Source organism: Equus asinus, chromosome 4 (genome assembly GCF_041296235.1).
Source record: "Equus asinus isolate D_3611 breed Donkey chromosome 4, EquAss-T2T_v2, whole genome shotgun sequence".
In the NCBI taxonomy this organism is placed as follows: domain Eukaryota; kingdom Metazoa; phylum Chordata; class Mammalia; order Perissodactyla; family Equidae; genus Equus; species Equus asinus.
Window position 1 is genome coordinate 133,088,837 of NC_091793.1, and position 16,208 is coordinate 133,105,044.

The 16,208-nt window shown below is 39.2% G+C and overlaps 1 protein-coding gene and 1 pseudogene across 3 annotated transcripts in view; one reads left to right on the top strand and one right to left on the bottom strand.

Annotated features, from left to right (window-relative positions):
* The window catches only part of PLCL1 (phospholipase C like 1 (inactive)), a 328,998-nt gene that overhangs the window by 56,954 nt on the left and 255,836 nt on the right, over positions 1-16,208 (top strand). The gene's annotated exons all lie outside the window — the stretch shown is intronic.
* LOC106834373 (large ribosomal subunit protein eL33 pseudogene) overlaps positions 1-16,208 on the bottom strand; it is a 61,808-nt pseudogene that overhangs the window by 24,998 nt on the left and 20,602 nt on the right.

Genomic DNA, 16,208 nt, shown 5'->3' on the forward strand with positions numbered 1-16,208 from the left:
CACTATGCGCAGCCATCTGCCCTGGCTGGCCAGACTTTGACACATCAGCTGGGGAGTACCAATCCTGGCTCTAGATGGTCATCTGATTACATATTATTTTACCACATTTATAACTACTATATGTTTACTCTGCCTTTTGAGTAAATCTTTGTGCATGTAGTGATTAAAAAGTTAGGTAGCACGTAATATGCTCATTCTGCATTTATGGTAGGTTAAAGGAGGAGACGAAAGTCTGTAACTATCCTTTTAAATCACTTTGCTATCAGGATTAATGCATCACATTGCTTCTTTGTATTTAGAAATTTCATCTTTGTACTGATTGATTTTTCTTCAGTATTCAAATACATAGAGAGATATTGATAGGTGTCAGTCACTGATAATTGATATTATGATTCTAAGGTGGTGGTGGGTTGTTGGTAGTTTGGGCCAAACTCTTTAAAACTCTATTTTGGCCCTAAGGATGAAACTAGTTAGTCCTTTCATGAATGAGCTGGCTTGAGTCCCAAAGCAGCCACTAGGACATATATTTTTGTTTAAAAAGTTTTTATTTTGGTAAAATATACATAATAAAATTTACCATTTTAATCACTTTTAAGTGTAGACTTCTATGGCATTAAGTACATTCACCTTGTGGTGTAACCATCACCACCATCCATCTCTGAGCTTTTTAATCTTTCCCAACTGAACCTCTATACTCATTAAATAATAGCTCCCGGTCCTCCCTCCCCCTAGCCCCTGGCACTATTCTACTTTCTGTCTCTATGAATTTGACTACTCTAGATACCTCATATAAGTGGAATCATACAATATTTGTCCTTTTGCAACTAGCTCATTTCACTTAGCTTAATGTCTTCAGGATTTACCCATGTTGTAGCATATATCAGAATTTCCTTCTTTTTTAAGGCTGAATAATATTCTATTATGTGTATGTATCACATTTTGTTTATCCATTCATCTGTTGATGGATACCTGGGTTGTCTCCATCTTTTGGCTATTGTGAATAATGCTGCTATGATCATGGGTGTACAAATATGGTTCAAGTCTCTGCTTTCAATTCTCTTGGGTATATATACCCAGAAGTGGAATTACTGGATCATAGGTAATTCTGTGTTTAATTTTTTGAGGAACTGTCTGTCTTAGTAAGTTTGGATTGCTATAACAGAAGGTCATAGACCGGGTGGCTTAGAAACAACAGAAATTTATTTCTTACCATTTTGGAGACTGGAAGTCTGCGACCCTGGTGCCAGTATGGTCAGGTTCTGCTGAAGGCCCTCTTCCTGGTTGTAGATTGCCATCCTCTCATTGTGTCTTCACATGGCAGAAGGGGCGAGAGAGCTCTCTGGATTCTCCTTTTTAAGGGCACTATTCTCATTCATGAGGGCTCCACCCTCATGATGCAATCACCTCCCAAAGGCTCACCTCCTAAAATCATCACATTTGGGGTCAGGATTTCAACATACGAATCTGGGGGGACACGAACATTCAGTCCATAACACCGCCATAGTATTTCCCAGGACAGATTTGTGTGTGTGTGTAAAGAAGATTGTCCCTGAGCTAACATCTGTGCCAGTCTTCCTTTATTTTATGTGGGCTACCACCACAGTATGGCTTGACCAGTGGTGTTAGGTCTGCACCTGGGATCCGAACTTGGGAAGCCTGGGCCACCAAAGCAGAGCACATGAACTTAACCACTACGCCACCCGGCCTGCTCACCAGAACAGATTTTAATCTCTCTGAGCCTCATTTCCCTCATTTGTAAAATAGGAATAATGATCCTTAGTCCGAAGTGGGTTATGAGGCTTAGAGACAATGTAGGTGAAGCTCCAGCATTATGTCTTGCCTCAAAGACTGTAGCAACAAAATGTGTAGTTTCTGCTCCAACTTTGCTGTTTCTCACCTGTCTCTGCTCTTCTCACCTCTCTGTAATATCCTCTCTTGCCGGGCTCCCTCCTGCTTACCTATAAGACTTGACCAGGGGCCACCTTTTCCAGGAAGTTGTTCCTGCTTCTCCCCAAGCTATGAGACATGCCTCCTTTTATGCCTTTATGGCACCTCTATTACTACACCTACCATATTGTCTAGGGATTGTGTCCTCATTCCTCTATCTCCTGTTTGTAGATTCATTCAATACATACTGAAATATTTACTATGTGCTCAGTGCTGGGGATTCAGTGGTGACACACGTAGAATGTATTTGCAGGGAGCTCCATCTGGACCAATTTTTCAGGGTGTGGCTTAAAAGACGACCTACAGAGAATTACCTGGAAGGTTTGGGAAACCACTGTGGGCCCAGGCATCTGATTTTTTCACATTCACCTTGGGTGACTCTTGTGCACACTGGCCTGTGAATTAGGAGATTGCATGAGGGTGAGCCTGCGTTAGTTCAGCACCTCATCCTTAGCCCTGACACAATTCCCGGCATGAAGTTGGTACACAGAAAATATGTGTTGAAGAAGTAGGGTACTCTAGGACTTGTATACTGCCCCTTTTTGCTGAAGTATAGAAGAGATAGGTTTATTTTTGAGCATTAACGTGAAGGAGAAAAGGTGAGTAGACAAATTATTTAAGGGCCTGAAATTACTAGCAGTCAGGATCTACTTGAGTTAATTATGGAGTGGCTAAATATCATTCTGGATATTACTTGTGTTTAAGATAAAGACAGACTTTTTGCAGCCAGTCCCATGGTCATTGTGAATATTCTTTTGGATAGCCAAGGTGGTCAGGCACTAGGACAAATATCCCTATGGTAGGTGAGGCCCTCTTTCAGCTAATACCCTGGGAGCAAATAATTTAATAAAACTCATAACTAGTTAGGTTAGTAAACTCTTTAGTTTAAGGAAAATGCAGAAGGAATTTTGATAAACTGAGCATTGGACCAAGAGAATAAGATCTTTCCTTGCATCTGTGCTTGTGATTGGCACCTGGCGTTAGTTTCCTCTTGTCTGAAATGCTTACCCTTCTTTCTCTATCTTAACTAAATCTGAGTCTTCATTTTAGTTTTGCTCTCTTTCCCAACACTCTGCTATGTTTTACAGCTGAAGCCACTTAATTCCCACATGTGGGTTCTGCCCTCTTTTAGGTTTTGGTACCAGTCCTGTTCTTGGTCAGGGGCTTAGTCTTGTCGTTCACAACACATCAACCTTTGGTTGGTTTTGCTATGCCCTTGTCTGATTCTAAAAATAGACCTTATTCTTGTTCCTTGTGACCAAACTTCTCCGTTATTGCCTTCCTTCCACCTTGTCTGCTAGCCCAGTTATTCTGGGCCTGGGCTCCTACTTGGCTTCTATAGTCTTCTCTGGAACAACCTAGTTGGCTGGGTTTTAATTTACCTGCTGCCACGTCTTCCTAATGCCAAGAGCGTGGTTCCTCAGACCTCTGTCTAACTCTACTGGTGCCTGAATAGGTTTGTCCACTTGATGGCCTTCACCTGTCCCAAAATATCTTCCCCTTGGGTGAGTCTATTTCATCTTTGTGTCCTAGCCTGCCTTAATATGGCTCATTCTGCCTCAGCTGAGTCCCAGTTTGGAGAACCAAAGACCAATTCAGTGGCTAAATTTTTGACATCTGTGCTTTTGATCACTAAAAGATAAATGTCCTGGTTAACTTCTGTGTCTCAATCAGATGTTCAAATGTGCCATTTGAGCAGAGTAAAATATGTTATTTCGGAATGTTACTCAGTAAGGGCATCTGTTTTGCCTTGGCTGCCTCTTTTTGATTGAAAACAGAGTTTAGCCGTATCTAAGCAAAGGTCATCAATTTTCTACCATTGTATAAGCTTTACTTTCTAAGGTGATTCTGAACTGAACTTTAAGAACACAACAGGCAATTTTAATCTGCTTGTTCATTTGTGCTTTTTATTGTATGGACGCTAGAGAAATCATACATATGTACAACATTTTGTATACAAATTCGGGAGTTACACAGGTCTATAGGCCCAGCCCCATAGGCCACAGTGATGCCGTGATAGACTGTTTACCTTCCCCTAATGGTTGTCATGTACTATTGTAGAGACAATCTATAAATGAGGTGGAAGTTGAAGTAAGTTAGAAGAGAATGATGCTAAATCCTCTTTAGCCTCGTGGGCTCTCAGAGTTATGCTGTTCAGCTTGCTGTTACTACAGTGATAATTTTATAAATGTTACTTTTTAAAACAACCTATCAAAAGCTACGTATGCATGGAATGAATGTGAAAAAATAAGAGAAACATTTATTTTGAACAGCATGTTATTGTCAAAACATTTTTCATTTATTGTATGTATGCAGTTAGAAATGACATAAAAATGAATTTTGGCCAGCAACCAAAGACCATATTTTATTTGAATCATTTGGAATTTTATTAAAATTCAAATCTAGAATATTTTAATTGGAAGTGGAAGAATTATAGCTGGCCCAGGGGTTTACATAACGTATAAGATCTGAAAACCTCTTGAAAGGACAGTTCACTGGTTTGTTGCCAAGTTTCTATAACCAACGTACAGATAAAGATGAAATGAGCCCTTATTTTGCCATTATTTACAATATTGGTGACTTAGAATTTATTAGCTACGTTATCCTGTTGTTTAGACTACTAGTTGAAATACATTTTGATGAGGCTGTTTGAAGCTTTTTTGGAAAGTGAGATTTTTCAAATCTTTGAAAAGATTGTATTTTTAGAATTCCCATATTTTAAAAGTATCTATTGAAAATTGAACACTTTAAAAAAGATCATGTAAATAAGGATAAAGGAGAAAGTCAGTAGATTCGTAGAGTTTTACAGCTGAAGGGACCAGGCCAACCGTTTCTGATGGAGGGCCAGAGATGGCATGTGGCCAGTTGATGTCTCTGATCCCATCCTGTGTCCTTTCCGCTGTACCAGGCTGCCTGGCCTGCTTTAAATCACCACCAGTACCACGTCTGCAGAGAGCTTCAGCCGTTTTCCCTTACGGCTTAATTTTTCTCCCAAGGTTAAACCTTACACAGAAAGTTTGTTCTCTGATAGTACATTGAATATGCTACTGCAGTATCGTTGATCAGGACTCTGACCTTGAAGCTGAGCTACAAAACAAATGATCAGCTGATTGTAATAGCTTAGTGAGGTGAAAAGCTAGGAATTCCTTGCAAACAAATAGCCTATGTAAATATTAAACAAGAAGAAATCTGGTTTCCATGCTGCAGTAATGGTTTACTGGTTTTCCAGTAGAGGTCATTTCAGAGGAGAGGAAACAATGATGGATGTAGCTGAACACAGAAGGATTAGAAATAAAAATCTGCCTTCATTTTGGGCTGATTCTGCATAGACAAGTTTAGATCTGGGCTTGTAGGAACTTGATACAAATAGACCAGGCAGAAGGGGACCATGCTAGGGAATGAATGGAAAAGTGCAATGGTCAAGGCACAAACAGGTAGGAAAGCAGGATAACTGTACTTAGTGTTTTTGGCCTCATATAAACTTGCCTATGATGAAATTGACATATTGTAAAAGGAATCATGAAAGAAAGAAAGGAAGCTAAAAAAAAGGTCTCTGATTTAGGGCATTCACCCTGCAGTTTCTTCACCTAATCAGAGAAATGGACAGGAAGCCAGGCTCTCTGGGCGCTGCTTCACAGGGCTGTTGAGCATACCTCATGAGATGAGAAATGCCTACATGGGCTTTTTCAGCCAACTTCCATTTCCTTGGGGATATGGAAGTAGGGGTGTTTTCAGTTGATATAAAACTTGGTGTGGAGTAGATCACAAGGTAAAAATGAAAATGTGAGTTGTACAAAGAGCACATGTTTTGGAGAGAAAGGAACCTGAGCTCAGATCCTGGCTCTTCAACTCACCATCCATGTGCCCTAAGATGAATGATAGCCATTCAGAGTTGTAGCTCCTCTTTGTAAAGTGGAGTGGTCGTGTAAACTGTTGAAGTGAATTTCCTATGAAGTTAGTGAAGCTTAGTTCATGAAGCTCCCTGGGAAGGACCCTAGCCATGTGTTCCCAGGCCGTGTATTTTTATTAAGCTTCTTTCATTCTGATTTCTCCTCTATCATGCTTTCCCTTGTGTAGGGTGGCACTGGAGTGGCCTTGGACATCTTTGGCTTTAGTGTTGTATATTTATGTCCTTTGTGTTTGTAATTTTGTCTTATTTTCTTGTTATATGTGGTATTTTTCCAAGAGAACTCCCTAAATTGTAAAAAACTTCAAGCCTCACAAAATCTGGATTGGCCCTGGTTCACCTCCTAAGATTCTTACCAAGATTAAGTGAAATAACCATGTAAAGCACTGTATCTGTTATTTATTGCTGAATAACAACCCACCCCCCAAATTTAGTGGCTTAGAACGACTACAGTCATATATTGCTTAATGACAGGGATACGTTCTGAGAAATGTGTCATTAGGCCATTTTGTCATTGTGCAAACATCGTAGAGTGTACCTACACAAACCTAGATGGTGTGGCCTACAACACACCTAGGCTATATGGGACTAATCTTATGGCATGACTGTCATGTATGCGGTATGATGTTGACCAACACATCATTGTGTGGCACATGACTATATTTTATTCGCTCACAATTCTGTTGCTCAGCTTTTTGGCCTAGACTCAGCTTGGTAGGTCTTCCGCTGATCTCTCCTGGGCTCACTCCTGCAGTAGCAGGCAGTTGGTGGCTTGGCAGGGACAAGATGGTCTTAGATGGCCTCACTGAAATGTCTGGCAGTTGTCTGACTGCCAGTCAGATTACCTTGTTTCTCCTCCCTGGGGCCTCTCCAGTGGGCTAGCTGAGAGCTATTCACATGGCACTGTATTCCAGGAAGGAGAGTGAAAGCTGCAAGGCCTACACCCCCACAGTGCCACTTGTGTTGCATTCTATTTGTGAAGGCAAGTCACAAGGTCAGTCCAGATTTAAGGGGTGGAGAAATAGACTCCACTTCTGATAGAATGAGCTGGAATGAATTTGTGGCTGTTTTTAATCTACCACAAATTCTGTGCCTGAAATAGAAGACGCTGATATATGTTAGCTTTCTTTTCTTCTTCCTGTTCCCACGTTGCTTCTTATTTCTGCTGAATATAAATACATAAGAATTGATGAGAGGTTTCCATGGAAGAAGAGAAAAATTGGACATAAATAAGGCTTCCACTGATGTGTCTGATAGTTAATTTTGTAAATTCTTAATCTGTCATTCAAATTAGATTGAATTTTTAACCCGGTTATACCTTTATAAAAAATAAAATGCTTGGAATTTTTATGGTATTTTAATTAAAAAGTATATATATGAGACATTAAATGTCTTACTTTTATTCAGTTTATATCAAATAAAGAATTTGCTAAAGAAAGCTTAGTTTTGGAATAAAAGTGAATTAATAATTTAAAGTAAAGAAAAAGGGATATGGTTAGCTTTATTAATAAAGATTTGTGATACTCTTCTAGTTTAGTGGAATCATATACATGGCATTAGGACAATCTAATAAAGCAAACTTCTAGGATTTTCCCCTTTAGGTGATAGTTAATGAGACAATTAACTTATTGAGCAAATCAATCAGTCTAATGATAGATGAGTTCTGTGCTGTGTTTAATGATTTAGATTAGCATCTATAACTTTCACAAGCCTGTTAAATGGTTATAAGAGTCAACCAGGTCTTCCTGGTGATGCTATGATCACGCTAATCAGCATCACAACTAAAAACAGTCATTTGGAGGATTGATTTGAAACACTTCTTCTTTATATAGTTGACAATGAAAAGAGTTTCTCTTATGAATGCTAAGTTTCACTTTAGGACTAGTGAAGAGATAGTAGGAGTGAAAAGAAATACAGCAATAACAGGAAAAGGATATACAAGCTGTTAGTTGTCTTTAGTTTCTTTAGTTGCAAAGGACAGAAAACAAAATGGGAAATTACTGGCTCCTATAGAGGGAGAATCAAGAGGAAGACGTTTGGGTACCACTGGATGCAGGGGCCCTAGTAGGAAATGAGGACCCAGTTTTTCTTTCTCCATGTTTTGCGTCTTCATCTGTGTTGGCGTCAGTCTCAGGCGTAGTGTGGGTCAGTTTGGCTGTGGTGGTTTAGATCCCTGCCTTCTCTTAGGTTTCAGTACAGTGGAAAAGAGTGGTTGTTTAGGAAAAGCCCCTGAGATTAGCTCTGACTAGTCGTGCTGGGTTTGGCATGAGTCATGAGTCTGTCCATCCCTGCAGAAACTGGTATGACCAGGAGGATGACATACATTACTTGTCTCAGGGCTCTTTCGTGCTTCACATGCTCTCCTTCTGGAGCCAGGTCAGGGACCCCCATCCCAACCCACAGGCTGAGGTTGGGAAAGAGTGGATCCCAATCAACGATTGGGAGCTGTTGCTAGATGTAAGGTGAAGATATTATGGCAAGCCAAACACACCTAAGGTCTGTTGCATATGTAATGTACATATTCCCAGCATATAGTAGAAGCTCAATAATGTGTCTTGAATTAGAGATGGTTGTAAGCAAAGAATATTTTAGATACTTCTTTTGTGTAGTTATTTTGCTTTCAGATCTCTGCTGAGTAGACACAGGTAAGAATTTGCACTTTCTGGGGGCTGGACCTGTGGCCTAGTGGTTAAGTTTCGGCGTGCTCATCTTTGGCAGCCCAGGTTCATGGGTTCAGATCCTGGGCGCAGACCTACACCACTTGTCAGCCATGCTGGGGTGGAAGGAAGTGGAGGGAGATTGGCACAGTTATTAGCTCAGGGCTAATCTTCCTCAGCAAAAAAATTAAAAAAAAGAATTTTCACTTTCTGATCATTTTCAAAGCATTTCAAAACATTTGTTAATGATTATGTTCCTTTCACCTAGCTATTTAGCAATAATAGTGTTCCCATTTTACAGACGGAAGACACTGTATGTGATGAAGAGGCTTGATGGACGGTATTGGATAAATGTAGAAGAAAATGTTTTCTCCATTAGGAAATTTTATAAATTGTGTTTAAAAAAGTACTCAAAATAGATAGCTATATTTATTATATTTGCCCTAATCAGTTTTTAAAGGTAGTCTCTGATTGTTAGTCTGCTAACAGATAGATGGATGTGAATATATTATTGCATGCCTTTGGGAAGCTTGTCATATGATACTATTTGTAGAATTTTGGGGCACAATTGATGTATTACTTTAAAAACCAAAATAGATATTCTAATTTATTTTAGCTTTTAGTGAAATTCAAGTCAGACATGAATTAGCTTCTGCCAACTTGGCCTACTTAAGAAGTTTGGGGGCTTTATACCATAAGGTATTAGGAAACTGCCTTTCATTGTCACAGATTACTGTATAAATAGGTGATCATGTAATCAATTGTCCAAACCAGGACATTGTTTCAAGTGAAAGGAGAAAATTACACTGAGAGACCAAGTATAATCCAGACAGACCAGGCTTATAGTAGTCATCCTATGTATAAACAATAGAACTTTTATTAACTGTAAACTTGATGTTAAATTCTCTATTTGAGGGACAATGTGAGAGTACTTTTTTATTCTGCAAAGCACTGATGAGAGAGCTCTTAGTCATGTGACTTTTTTAGCATGGACAGTTTTTCCTTCGAGAGATAACGATACTTTAAACAGTTGTAGATCATGATAGCGTTGGAAAGCCCCACTGCTTCTTTCTGCATTTTCTGGCGGAGTATTTAGTACCTAGAAGAATTAATTTTTTGAGTGACAGATTTAGCTCTTTCACCATGTTGCTTGTCACCTATTAGATTGATTTAGGCCACACAAGGTAAACTATGAGAGTAATGCCTGGTAAAGGTGTCTTGATGGTGTAATTGACAATCCCTCAATAAGGCAGTGGAAGTTGGAAGAACACCATGAGATCTGCTACTGTTGTCCCGCCTTGGCCTTGCCAATTTCAGTATATCATACGAAAGTTATTCGTCCCATATCCTTGTCTCTCTGGGTGGCATTTAAAATTTGAGTATCATGGTAACAGAGAGCCAAAGAATGAAAGCAACAAATCTCATAGTAACTCTTCCTTTTTCTGTTGCTCTGTTTCTCTTGTTTATTTTTACTTTTTCAAGAATGAACTCTCTTTGTTAAGTATAATTTTTGTTCTACTATAGTAATTTAATACATATTTAATGGTGTGATTTCATATGTCAATAGCATTTTTAAAAGCCATAAAATCGTGTTAAAACCCAGCAATTACAGAAACAGCTGGGATCTTCCTTGTGAAAGCCCAGTGCACAGAGTACTTATCTTCCAAGTCGTCTGAGTGCTCTGAATACTAATTGCACCTTGATCTGAGCCACTTTACATTAAGCCATCTAGTTAGTTGGATCCTGAGCCCACAGCACAGAGAGCTTCTAATTCTGCATAATGACTTGCACTTTAGTGCTCATTCAGTGCTCGAATCAAGGTAGTAAGCAGCACACATCTTTTTCTAATTGAAGAATCTAAGGTAGGGCAAAGTAAGTGACTTCTTGAAGGACAGAGAGTTGAGAATAAAATCTGAGATGTGGTTGCCCACGTGGTGCTCTCGTGGGAGAGCTCCCCCAGTCCTGTGGTCCTTTAGTGAAACTGGGGAAACTAGCCGGGGAGGCTGGTCGGAGAGTTTATAAAGGTGAGTTACAGATTGAATATTATAAGGGGCATTTCTCAGCACTGGAGAAATTCCACTAGGTTCTGATTCTCCTTTTCAAACTATTAAAAACAAAACAGGATTGGCTTTTAAAAAATTAGAAAATAAGGCTTACTTCTTGTTAAAAGTTTGAGAAATACCGAGAAGTCAAACAAAAGAGAAACCTCCATGATCCACTGCCTGGAGAGATCACGTGTTCCTGTTTTCATTTGATGCCTTCTGGTTTTCAGGTTTTTTTCTTTTTCTCTGAGTATATGCACTTAAATGTTACAAAACAGGGGTTGCATCATACCTAGTTTTGAAGTCTGATTTTTAAAAATTTAATATACTGTGAGCCTGTTTTGATTACATCCTTAAATTCTTGTTACACACACACACACACACACACACATATTTTGCATAGAATTGTGATTTGGAGATACTATAATTTATTTAAAGATTCCACTATTTCTTTTCTGTTTAAAACTGTTCTAAACACTGTATGGCTATTTCTTTAGTATACATTCCTTGACAGAAATGTAATTTCATAAGGTTTTGGACATGTATTGCCAAATTGCGCTCTCAAAGAGATTTTTTTTGAGGAAGATTAGCCCTGAGCTAACATCTGCTGCCAATCCTCCTGTTTTTGCTGAGGAAGACTGGCCCTGAGCTAATATCCATCCTTGCCCATCTTCCTCTACTTTATACGTGGGATGCCTACCACAGCATGGCTTGACAGGAGGTGGGTAGGTCCACACCCGGGATCCAAACCCGCGAATCCCGGGCTGCCGAAGCAGAATGTGTGAACTTAACCACTGCGCCACCAGGCCAGCCCCTCAAAGGGTTTTTCTAATACATTCCAGAAGCAGTGTATGAGAGCACCAATTTTCCTGTATCCTCCACAACAATAAGTAGTTATAATTTTAAAAACTCTTTCCAAATTTGGCAGATAAAAAGTGGTATTTTATTGTTTTAATTTGGATTTATTTGATTTTTAGCAAGGTTAAATATTTTCTTATGTTTATTGCCAATTTGTATTCTTTTGTGAGTTGCTTGTATAGAACCTTTGCACTTTGGGAGTTCATGTCTTTTTCTTATTGATTTGTAATATTTTTAATGTATTAAGAAAAATAACTTTTTCTATCCTACACGGGCAAATATTTCCCTCCATTTAACATTTGCTTTTAATTTTAGGGTATCTTTTTAAAACAATGAATAGATGTTTTAAGTTTTTGTGTAGTTAAATCTATCAGTCTTTTTCCATATGATGAATTTCTGGCTTTACATGTGTGTTGACAAAGGCCTTTTTCTTAAAAAAAATTTTTAGTCAGATACATTCTTACCTATATTTTTTTATAGCTTTAAAATGTATGTATATATTTATGTCTTGAATCCATCTGGAATTTACTTTGGAGTATAATAGGAATTAGTTATGTAAATTAATCCTCCCCCAATAGTTAAATGTTAACTACAGACTATATAATAAAAAATCCATTCTTCTCTACTGATTTGAAAAGCAAACTTTATCATATGTTAATTTCCTATGTATAGTAAACCTCCTAATGCTTATTGCCGGCTTTCCATTTAGTTCTATTGATTTGCCCACGTTTTTTACTATCTGAAGATTGTCTAATTATCCCAGTTTTGAAAAAGAAGTCTTGTTTTGCAGCGTGGTTAGTGGTGGGAGTGAGGGCTTTCGAGTGATCAAAGTATGAACTCCAGTTACTCCCTCTGATGAGTGAGGCCCAAGGTTCCCCATCTGTAAAATGGGAATAATAGGTATCTGTCTACCTTGCAGGATTGCTTGAAGATTATGGATAATTTTGTTAAATGCCTGGTATGTAGGTATTATTTTTATGCTACTCTTCCTAAAACACTGCTCAGACATTCTAGTAGTTTCCTTTTTGCCTTCTCTGTTTGGCTTACAAGGCTCTATCAATCTGGCTGTCATCTAGAGGCTGGTGATAAGTGATGAAAAAGACAAAGGAGATCTCTGCTTTTGTGGAACTCATCTTTTAGTGATGTAGGTAGATTAAATTAACTAAGAATATTTCCAGTTGAGTTAAATGCCATGGGAAGACAAAATCAGATTTTATCATGGAGGGTGCTGGGGGTGGTTGACATTTGAGCTAAGATCTGAATAAAGAGAAGGGGCAGCCTTGCCAAGATCCAGCGAAGAAGAGTCCAGGCAGAGCAAATGGGAAGCACAAAGGACTGAGGCAGGCACAGAAATCAGTCCAGAGGGGTTGGAGCATGGAGAGTAAGGGAAAGAAATGTGGGAGATGGAATCAGAGAGATAGGCAGGGCCCAGATCATGTAACTTCCCAGTATGCATCCGAGTCTTCTTTCAGAGTCTCCTCACTGACCTCTACCCTGTCAGGCCCCCTGGATGCCTTCACTCATGCTGTTTTCCCTTTAACTGAAATACTTTCTCCTTTCTGTGTTTCCAACTTCTATCCAGTCTTAAAAGCCCGGTTAAAGTTTCATCTTCTCTCTCTTTGAATGAATGTAGCCCATACTGGTCTTGTCCTTCTCTGAGTTCCTGTTGCTCCTACGGTCATATCCATAGTTCTGTGTGTCGATCTCTCCCTGCATCCTTCGCCCCCCTTTGCCTGCTGGATGATGATGTCTTTGAGAGTAGGGGACTGGATCTACTTTTTCTTTGGTGTTCCTTTTTAAATGTCTGGTATAGTGTTGGGAACACATTGGACACATCATTTACTATTCTAGATCGAGGCTTAGGACCTTAGGTTTATCCTATTATAAATCTTTAAAAACAATTTTGACTTAAAAAGGCCCAAATATAGATAAAAATGCTAATAAGCACTTTAAAATAAATGAAACGTATCAATAGAACCAAACCTCATGCTTCAAATGATATATTTTAATATTTTAAATGTTTATTATAGATTAAGTTGAGCAAAATTGAATAGCTAGACAAAAATTTATAATAGCTTTTCTTAGATTAAACTAAAAATATCTTGAACATTGGCATTGGCTGAAAATGTTCTGTATAAATAGCAAGAACAAAGCTGCAGTTTTCATTATTTTTTTAAAAAAGAATCAGTTATATTTCCTTGTACTTTCACATTGAGTTAGTCTGTCACTTATTCTAGTGGACAGACAAAAGTAGAGCTTGTTTACCTGAATGTTGATATAGCAGATTCTGCCAGCACCCACCCTTATCCCTGGGACCTTTCACTTTGCTCCAGTGGTTTTCCAGCTGTCAGCATCTGCACCTCTGTCTGAGCACTGCCCCTCAAAGGCCACTTTGTCATGGTCAGCAAGTCAGTTTTGGGCAATTCCCCCTTCCCCTGCAGGCTTCATCCAATAACTTTCTAAGGCAGACATACAAAATACCCCAGCTCTCTGCCCTCAGATGAGATAATTCTAAGTCTGTGTTTTACACTATTTCCCAAGGTTTCCCCAGGGAATTCAACTCCAGGCACCCACCCTGGCAGCTAATTTGAGAGATCACCCTTTGTCAGATGCCTGTCCCTTCTTTGTTCCCTTCCCCACTTCCCTGCCATCGTCCCCTGTACCTCCCCAGTAAACAACTTGCACTTGAATCCCTATCTTGGGATCTGCTTCCCAAACTAAATCCCATTAGGCATGATTGTTATTACACTTCTATGCACCTCCTAGATTCACCCCGGGGAGATCATGATTTAGGAGTTCTCAAGTGTTTTACATAAAAGGCATTGTTCTTAAAGCCAAAGATGGCCCTGCAGGATCAATAGTGCACAGTAATGGATTGAAGAGTTATCTGGAGTAAGCCAAGATGCATCCGCAAACACAGGAAATCTGGCCTTTGGAGGAAGCCCTTGACCTGACCTGGAGAGTAAGACTCAAGTTAGAGTGATGAACCTTCCTTACGCTATGTCGACATGGCTTTGGATTTGCCGCAGAGCTAGCAGTCCAGGGAGGAAGATTTCTGCAATGACTTCTTTTACCTTACATTTCCTTCCTTGCCTGATTGATGTTGGCAGTGATCTCATCTTATTATTTATTCCTAAATCTTCCACAGCACTATACACATAGATAGTGATTACTTGTTGATTAATGGGCCAGTGTGTGCTGAACACTGTGCTGTCAGGAACTGTATCAAATTCTGTTACATCAGTTACTCTTAGTATCTGTGGGTCTCTTTTGGATCATAAGGCCCCTGTTCTTTGTTGTTATTACGTTATAGAGCATTGTCAAATATTTTATCTTCAAGCAATCCTTGGCAAGATTAGCTTCTAGTTATTTATTTTTGAAAGCTAGTGATGAAATAAATACTACTTCTGACCTTTGTTTCAACTCTCATTAGTTCTGTGCAAGTTCTGGCAAATGAGGACTTTGATATGCTAAGGAAATCTCCAGCCTTCTCTGGCTGTGGTTTGCTGGGATCCCCAGGGCAGTAGTTGGGTGAAAGCTATCATCCTCTGCTCTACTCTGCTCAAGGATTTCCAGCATGGCTCACCACGCCCAACCTGACGTCCTTATCAGCAATTCTTTAGAGCTGTCACTTTGACTCTTGCAGAGATCTCACAGAAATACTTGGAAAAATGGGAGACTTGCTCTATGCTGTGAGTTGCCCTTCTCAGTTGGAGTCATACCACTTTAACTGCCTTTAATCATTTCAGGGGCAACTGCCTGTGTGTACTGTATACTTTAAATATGACAACGCTGGATCCTATAGGTAAAATACCAGATGATAAGTGAAAACAAGGAGCAAGGATTTTTATAATTAAAAAACCTACCTACCCCATTACCACTGTATTATTCATTAGAAATGGGTATAGTCTTAGCTATTATAACTTCTTCTGGAAATTGTGTGAACCTTTTACGTCCCAACAAAACTCACACTCTGCATATGTTTATGAATATTACTTCAAGCTAAACAAGTGTTCATATCTGTATTTTTCTAGTTAAATACATTCTTAGGCTTTTACTGGCAAGTGAGCTGATTACCGCAGCCTCTTTCTTATCAGCTGTTGCTTATCTGGCAACCTCAACTCAGTGGAAGCTAGCCAGGAAGCAGGCAAGGAGCGGAATTTATCTGGTGAGATGACTAAGAGATATCCCGTGTCTATGCAGTACCTATTCTTGTACACTTTTCTCACTGAAGAGCCCCTTGAAGACCTCCATGCAATATCTGTTTTTTTAAATTTTACAAATGATTTTAACAGGTTTGGTTCACTTATGCGATTTTCTGGTTAGTACCAAAGTAGAAGTGGGGGGAGAATATACTACTAGAGAAAAACACTAAGAAACTATATTAATACTTAGATTGTTAAACTTGGTGGAAGAGTGGGTTTTAGTCATATTTTGATTGAAAAATTGGTTACAGTTGTGTTAGAAGGCTTCAAACTGACCCTCTATTGAGTGGCTGTTAATGTGCCAAGCAATGCAAAGCCCTCCTTACTGGTGGCCTCTCTCATCCTGACAGCCTGTCTTTAGATAGACATCGTTATTGCCATCTAAAAAACAAGAAAACAGCTGAGGCTCATATGAGGGAAATGATTTGCTCAAGGCCAAGTAGTGAGTGACTGAGCCAGAATTACACTCCACACTGTCTGATTTAAAACCCTCTGTTTCCGTCATACCAAGCTGCTTCCGTGGGGAACGTGCCATAACGTACTTGGTGGAATTCTTATTTTAAGAGCACTGCTCTTCTTCGAAGCACTTAAT